Source organism: Perca fluviatilis, chromosome 17, assembly GCF_010015445.1.
Source record: "Perca fluviatilis chromosome 17, GENO_Pfluv_1.0, whole genome shotgun sequence".
Lineage (NCBI taxonomy): Eukaryota > Metazoa > Chordata > Actinopteri > Perciformes > Percidae > Perca > Perca fluviatilis.
Genome location: NC_053128.1, coordinates 2,396,006 through 2,404,855, shown reverse-complemented (window position 1 = coordinate 2,404,855; position 8,850 = coordinate 2,396,006). Strand labels below are relative to the sequence as shown.

At 38.0% G+C, this 8,850-nt stretch overlaps 1 long non-coding RNA gene across 1 annotated transcript; it reads right to left on the bottom strand.

The window, feature by feature from the left end:
* LOC120544954 lies at window positions 1-8,251 on the bottom strand. The gene is made up of 9 exons (XR_005636608.1): window positions 7,869-8,251; window positions 7,706-7,768; window positions 7,572-7,625; window positions 3,847-4,052; window positions 2,876-2,969; window positions 2,638-2,800; window positions 1,309-1,412; window positions 1,080-1,225; window positions 1-976 (listed from the first exon to the last, which is right to left on the bottom strand). It is a non-coding gene; the product is annotated as an uncharacterized LOC120544954 (long non-coding RNA).
* Window positions 8,252-8,850: the final 599 nt, after the last annotated feature.

Genomic DNA, 8,850 nt, shown 5'->3' with positions numbered 1-8,850 from the left:
ACCGAACTTCAGATAATTTGATTGACAAGTGGATGGAAACTTGACTAGTGACTGACAGGGAACATTTTACTGTACAATGAGTTTTTACACATCTGTTTCTACTTCATACTCAATACTTGCATTCATGTTTTTTAATTGTACAGTGTGATATTACTTTTACTTAAGTAAATTATCTGAATAGTTCTGCTAATGATTACAGCTCATGGAAATCAAAACTCTATATCTCAGAATATTAGAATAAAGAATGTATAATACAGAAATATCAACCAGGGAAGAGCCTTTAATCTCTGGTTCAGTACACAAAACCACAATCATGGGGAAGACTTCTGACTTGACAGTTGTCCAGAAGACAGTCATTGACACAGAATCCACATAAGGTCATTGCTGAAAGGGCTGGCTGTTCAGAGTGCTGTATCAAAGCATATTCATAGTAAGTTGACTGGAAGGTTAAAGTGTGGAAGGAAAAGGTGCACAAGCAACAGAGACGACTGCAGCCTTAAGAGGATTGTCAAAAAAAGCAGATTCAAGAACTTGGGGAGCTTTACAAGGAGTGGACTGAGTCTGGAGTCAGTGCATCAAGAGCCACCAGGCACAGAGGGGTCCAGGAAATGAGCTACAAGTGTTGCATTCCTATTGTCAAGCCACTCCTGAACCAAAGACAACATCAAGCACCTTACCTGGGCTAAGGAGAAAAAGAACCGGACCGTTGCTAAGTGGTCCAAAGTCCTCTTTTCAGATGAAAGTACATTTTGCATTTCATTTGGAAATCAAGGTCCCAGAGTCTGGAGGACGAGTGGAGAGGCACAGAATCCAAGATGCTTGAAGTTCAGTGTACAGATTCCACAGTCAGTGATGATTTGGGGCACTAATTTGCAGCAGTCTACCAGGAGTTTCGCTTTGATTCCCTCTGGCGTTTCAGTGAGCCCAGCTCACTGAAGGTTGGAGACATGGATCCCATCAGAAATTCAGCGTCCCGCTTAAGAGTAAGGGAAAAATAAAAACACAGTATCTTAGTATCAGTATCTAAGTCTTAAGTTATTGAAATGTATTGAGACAATCAGCTTTGACATAATACTGACCTTTTCCAAAAGCCCAGGAACAAACAACGGCCGAAATGTGTGCGGTTGCTGTCCAATCATCTCACACAAGTCATATAGCTTCATGCCTGAACAAATCTGCTGCAGCATCGGTAGGATATGACAGATGAGTGCAAGATAATGGCCCTCTAATTCAGAGCAGATATAAAATTGAAATTAGGGAAGAACCAGAAAAAATAAAATAAAAGAATCACTTAGAAAATGAACACACTTTATGATTTCTTCCTTCCTCTCCTGTGTTATAGGACCACTGTACCCGCATTCTAATATTCTGTCAAGGAGGTTAATCAGAGCTTCAGGTTCAGCCATCTCAACCTTTGGAGATGGAAAACATTAATGAGGTCATAGGAAACTTATCGCTTCTTTAGAATTTATAAATATTCATACTACTTAGGTAGCCGTAAACAGGGCCGTACTGGGACTGAAATTCAGCCCGGGACTTTAAGATGGAGAGGCCTTTTACGCGAGTGCCCTTGGTGCACGAGCAGAAGGGTTTTTTGCGGTTATTTTAATTCTAATCGTGTTTTTATGGTATAAAGAGAATCAGATTACGCTGAAGACCTTCAAGAAACTTTAGGATGACACCTGCCTCCTCAGGTTGTATAAGCAAGTCACCACTGCACTGAACACAACCAGGTCAGCAAAACCTTATCTCCAACACATAAGTCACAGTATACTGCTAACTACCAGCATGTCATGTGCACAGTCGGTTGGAGAGTGATGGACCCTGCCTCTGCTTACTGATTGTGCAGCTACATATCATATGCATGAGAAGAACATCAGTTATAAATATGACTAAGAATAAAACATTTTCTAATTCAGTCTGTGCTTCAGTCAAGTTATTATCTAGTATGTGGAACTATTGGCATTTTATCCTATATGTAAATATCTGATTGATTGATATGCCTAATATGATTGCCTACCCAGCCCTGCACACTGCCCCTCTACCTGTTTGTTTCTTTTTTTCTTCTTTTCTCTCTCCTCCTCCTCTTTTCTCTCCTGATGAGAGTGTATGTGTGCAACAATAGAAAATAAAACAATTAGCTTATCAAAGCAAAAATTTGGAGACAGAAACAACTCAGGTATACAGGCCTAAAACTCCTAAAAACCTAAAACTGTCCTACCTCACATCACCAAATCAAACCTGACTGAAAGTAAACTCTTTTTTCGGCGCCTTAAGTTTGAGCCAATCGGATGTCAGGAAAAACGCGGATCAGTCCAAGTTAGGAGGGGCCGCTCGTATCCCCCCTCAATATTGAAAGTATTGGTTTGGCCCGGTCTGAAACACACACAGACACAGCGCTCCGCTGCAGCTGAACGGCCGGCCAGGCCGGTCGCGTATGAAAGAAAAAAAATAAAAAATGTATTGAAAAATTTAAAAATTTTATTGACCACCGGCCGGTTCGGCCTGAAATGGACCGGCCGTTCGGGATTGTTCCCGGTATTCCCGATGGCCAATCCGCCCCTGGCTTTAAACCAAACTGCATAAAACCAACTACATCAAACACAAAGGAGCAGCTGAGCAGTGAGAAACAAAAACCTCTTCCATAAGTTGTCTGAGCTCTGGATCAGTCACATCATCTTTGGAAATCATCTCTTTGTCAATCTCCCCAGTGGAGATGTAGCCAAAGCACCACTCCCGGAAAAAGTTAGGTGGAGGACCACCTTGTGTAATGCTCACTGCAATAATCTGTCCAGCCGTCCTGTAGGAGTAGTGTATTATTACATAAACAAAATACTCATATGACTGTCACATTGCAGAATACAATTCTACATACTTGAAATTCTCCTTATGGTCAGTGATTGAGTGATTGGGGGTTTTCCCTGTACTCCCTCCCTGAAATAAGTTGGCTTCAACACCTGCCATCATTTCTATAATTGAAAGAGAATGCTTTATTTGAGATCTTTCATGTTATTAATCCACACAGTATATTATAATGTACAGTAGGGCTGCAACAACGAATCGATTAAATCGATTATTAAAAAAGTTGGCAACGAATTTCATAATCGATTCGTTGCGTCGCGCGACTATCAATAAGCCGCGGAGAAGTATAAAAAAAAGTTGTATATAAATAAAAAACAATTAAATTCTTACCACTGAATTAGCAGACTGTGATTTGAATCAGATAGACAGAAGATGAAAACACTTTCTTGTCTGTCCCAAGTTCCACTGTTTTTCCAAAATCTGTGAGTGTGAGTCGTGAGAGTTTGTGAGCATGTGCGTCTATCAGTAGTGTAGTAGAGAACAAGTTCTGACGTTCAAACAAATCCTGTTAAGTTTTCTGATTTGTATTTTTCTTTATTTTGTATAAATTATTTATTGTTCTGACAGCTCAGGTCCCTTTAATACATCTTTTATAAAAAAAAAAAAGCATATGTAAAGCATACATGTGTATGTTTTTTGTGGTAGTCCATTTTTTTATTTTTATTATTACTTTAACAGCTCAGGGATGTTCAAGGAGCAATCCGTTTGTGCACTCTTATTTTTTGCACTGTGAATTTGCACTGTCAGTTACGTTTTTGAATAAAGGGTTGGAAATTAAGGCTTTTTTGTTTTCCGTTTAAAAAAAAAAAAAATCCGATTCATCGACAGATTAATCGATTATTAAAATAATCGTTAGTTGCAGCCCTAATGTGCAGCCAACATCGTGTAAAGCCCTGAAGCTGTTTGACCATGAAGATAGCATGAAACCAGATAACACCCATACACTATAGTACATTTTCATTATTTATGACGAGGAAAACATACCTGTTAAGAATTCTTTCCGGAGAGCCCCATTGTCAATTCCTGATTCGCCAATGAAGGACACTCTAAGTGGATTTTTTGGAGAAGACTTCTTTTGACGCCTCCACTGCCCCATGCCCCTGGTAAACATGTCCTCTCTCGTGACAGAAATGTTGAAAACTGCTCTAGTGTCAACTCGTCCCTCAAGCGTATGGATGGCTTTGGCCAGACTAGAAGGAAAAAATATAAATATATATAGACCTCAAGGAAACCAGCAAATCAGTGATACGTGTTTCTGGAGAGGCAAGTTTAGATGTACCTGTTAGACTGTTTTTTATTTATTTATTTTATTTTATTAGTTTATATGTCAGGGACAATGTACAAAATACATTAATCTTACGAAAAGATGTTTTGTACCAGAGTTAGCTAATGCTAGTTTCCATCTGCAGTCCCCGGGCAGGTGCACACAATATTAAAACATATTACAAATAACTGTCAATAGTAATAAGAAATACATGCAAGATTACACTAATCAGATGTTTAAATAAAAAACTAATCAAAAAACCATCACAGCCTAAAATATATACAACATAGTCAAAAACATTTACCTCAATATTACATTTGTAAACTTTTAAGTGTGCTGATGCTCACATAGCTGGTTATCAAGGATGTATTTCTTTAAGTTTCGAGAGAAATTATTCAAATCTACAGACAACTTTAGACTGCCTGGGAGTTGATTCCATTGTTTAATGGTTTTAAATGAAAAGGCTGTCTGTGCAAAGGCAGAGGATCTTTTCAGGATAGCACAATTTCTGTGAGCAGTGGAGCGCGATGTTCTGTTCGTATGTTCAGAATAAAGTTCTACAAATTTTTTCATTGAGGGTGGAGCAATATTATTAACAATTTTAAAAACGGTTCTTAAGTTTGTATATCTAATTAGGGAATCAAAACTTAATATTTTATATTTACTGAGAATATTGCAATGATGATAGCGAAGGGCTTTTCTATCAAGCACTTTTAACGCTTGATTATAAACCGATCTGAGGGATTTGAGTGTAGTCTCGTTGGCCTGAGACCAACAGGACAAACAGTAGGTGATGTGTGGTGAGATCATGGCATTAAAATACATGAAAGATGCTTCAATTGTCAAACTATTCCTAATGTGTCTAAAAACAGAGATATTATATTTAATAGAGTTGCACATTCTTTTAATATGTTTTTTAAAACTTAGAGTATGGTCCAAATGGACACCTAGATATTTTATCTCTGTGACAATGTTAATTTTGTGTCCATTAAAATGATGTTAGGCATATCTTTAACTTTGTTGGACTTAGCGAAATACATTCCAACAGTTTTTTCGATGTTTAGTGTTAAGCAAGAAGATTTAAGCCAATTACTTATTTTGTCCATGGCTGAGGACAATTTAGTAGCTACTTGCTCCATATCCCTCCCATGTACGTAGATGACGGCATCATCCGCGTACATGATGATCTCTACGCCCTTGCACACAGCCGGAAGATCATTGATGTAAATACTGAACAACAAGGGTCCCAGAATGGATCCTTGCGCGACCCCAGTTGTGCAGGGCTTCAGAGAGGACAATGTATTTTTTACCCTCACACATTGCATCCGATTTGAAAGATATGATTGTATCCAATGCAATGTCTCCATGGATAGATTATACTTAGAGCGCTTAGACAGGAGGACACCGTGGTTTACCGTGTCGAAGGCTTTTCGCAAGTCCAGAAACACGGCACCCACCGTGCCCCCTCTGTCCAAGTTGGCCTTGATACTTTCTATCAGATAGCAGCAGGCTGCGTCGGTGGAAAGGTTGCGTCTAAAAGACCGAACTGCATGGAGTGCAACAAATCATTACAATCTAAGTGATCGGTTAGCTGCTCTATCATGGCTTTCTCAAGAATTTTAGATACTACAGGCAATATACTAATAGGCCTGTAGTTGCTTATTTCATTTTTGCTTCCTGATTTATGAATTGGTGTTATAACTGCTGTTTTAAAAACACTGGGGAAGATACTCTCATCAATGGATTTATTCATAATATATGTAATAGCTGGTGTTAAAATCTCCCTATGTTTTTTAATGAGAGAGCTATCAAGTCCCCAGAAATCTTTAGCTTTTGAGTTCGATAAGGATTGTATTATTTTATCCGTTTTAGAATAATCAATGTGTTTAAAACAGAGAGCCTCATGATCATAAGTGGAAGGCTGAGGTGATGAACAAGGATGAGGCAATCCAGAGACATGTTGGATAATTTCATTCACTGAATCAATAAAATAATTATTAAAATAGTTTGAAACTGTTAGACCATCCTTGTGATTTTCATCTATTTTCAGCTCTATTATTCCACTCTTAGTTTGCATCTTTCCAGTTAGTTTGTCTATAGTTTGCCAAAGTTGTTTAGAATTGCCCTTTGCTTGTTTAATTATATTCAGATAAAATGTTGCTTTTGCTTGTCTTATCTGCTTAGTGACTTTGTTTCTAAGTCCATTGTAGATCAGACGATCAGTTGTAAGTCCCGTTTTGAGACTTTTTTAATGCTGAATCTCGAGTTCTCATCAATTTCCATAGATTATCATTTAACCAAGGTAGAGGGATTTTGCCTTTAGGCTTTACCTTTTTTCCTTTAGAATGTTTAAAAACAAGCTGTTGAAACATCTCTCTCAACTCACTAGTAGCTACATTACTGTCTTTATCATTTACCATTTCAAACCAATTTCATTATCAAACTTCTCAATATCTTTCCTGGGGATATAGAGTACAGATTCATTAATATCAGCCTTATTTAAATTTTGGTTTCCTTGCAATTAATGTTAAATTATGATCAGTAAGACCTGTTATTAAATTATAAACTTTACCGATACGGTCTGCTTTGTTAGTAAAAACTAGATCAATAAGTGTTTGAGAAGTCTTAGTAATCAGAGTTGCTTTTTCAATTATTTGGGTAAAATTACATTTTTGAGTAATCTCCTTTAGTTTTTTTCTACTATTTTTATCCATCCAATTTATATTAAAAATCCCCCATGAGAAGTATTTCTTTTGCCTCACATTTTCTAAGAATGTCAGTTAGATGATCAAAAAATATATTATTTGCTGTCGGAGGCCTATACAAAACAATAACAGCGAATGACATTTCCGGAGACAGCCTAATTTTTATCGCCACACATTCCAAAACATCTCCTACTGATTCCATGTGTACACATTGAAAACTGTCCTTGACATAAATCATAACTCCGCCCCCTTTGCCATGACCACGGTCATGCCTGTAGATGTTGTAACCTGGAATATGAACAGCACTATTTCAAATGGTGAGTTTTAACCAAGTCTCAGAAAGACACAAAAAGTCAAGGTTGGAATGTGTTAGCATTTCTCGCCCTTTCAGTTCTTCACCAGCATGTTTTTCGTTGTTGTCCAATTGAATCTTGCTCTGTACTGTAAGCAAAGATTTAAGGTGACATGCCTTCATTAGTGAAATCCTTGTGAAAATTATGACTAACAATGTTTAACACCATGCAAGAATAAATTAAATGAATAAGGAATGTGTTAGATGTGCATAATAGAAGAAAACCTTTCTTCACAGGTGTTGGCATGTACTTCCAACAAAATACTCAGGAAACAACTCTGAGCACAAAGGACAGACCACCTTTATAAAAACAGAATATTCTAAAGTGAAATTGCCAGATGCCAAATCATTTTCAATAATGTAACTGACCGACAATGCTTTGTTTTACCTTTACGTCCATCTTCTGAGAGACGGTTGGACATGGTAGCACACCTGGAGATGTCTATAATAAAATGTAGAATGAATGTCAATCACACATACAATGAATAGTTTAAACAAATAGCTACACATGACTAATCTTACTTTCCCAGGATTGCTCAAAGCTGGCGACTCCTCAAAATCTGTCATCACATCTGGTTCCTCATTCTGAAACATAAGGATGATAAAAAAGCTGTACATTTATGAAAAAAGTGCATTGATGATCCTGCATTGAAAATTATAGGATTAACATCAGAGTTGGCATTACCGGTTCAAAATATCTGCTGTCTGAACAGCTACCCAGCTCACACTCCTGGGCATGTAAAGCCAGCAACTGAACTGGCATGCTCAGATGACAAGTGGCACATCGGGCTTTTGGCATCTTTTCAAACTCCTTGGATGAGTATGGCAAGGGGGAGGTGTCCAAAGTATCCTGGATGGGCATGATGTACAGGCAGGCCTTTCCACCCAAAGCTTTGGAAAGGTAGGCTCCTGTATAACCTTCTGCCTCAGGTGCCAGAACACTTAATTTCCGCTGGCCTGACCCTCCTATATGGGAGTATGTACAATTTTATACAGGAGAAAGTGTTTGTTATTGAAAATTTAAATGCACTAATCTACCTACAATCAACAACATTAATGAGAACATAAACCAGCTATTACTACTACTAGTAGTAGTAAATAGAGAATATTCATTTTATTCAACTGCTGACATATTATACCACAGGCGTTAATTGAATAAGGGAGATCCTGTCAAACCATCAGCTTTATATAGCATCCAGGCCCCTTCCAGTGGTACCATTTTTGAGTACGTATCCATGAGTATTGTTGATATCTATGGGGAGAGAGAAAAACAAGTGTGGAGTTAAAAATGTAACCCTCCCTCAGTGTCATCTCTGTTCAGGTAGATTTGTTACTGGCGCTTTTTGGGAAAACAACAAGGCACATCTCCATCCCGTTTCTTATTTTCTTCTATCTTACCTGGGAATGGTCAGCATGTTCAGTAATACTGACAGTCCTCCTGCCGAGTCCAGCCCGGAGCAGGACCATCTCATCAGAAGAATTTGGTGTTCGCTCAGTGCATTTATCCAGCAGAAAAAACTGGATAGGGATTGACCTGACACAGTTAGTCCTTCTTTTGGGATATGGGGTGTAGCCTTTTGCTGATTTGAATAGGCCAGGAAAAGCACTGAAAGTTGAAAGGGAACTTGTAAGATAAAGGTATTTAAGAAGCTGTTATACAACATTAA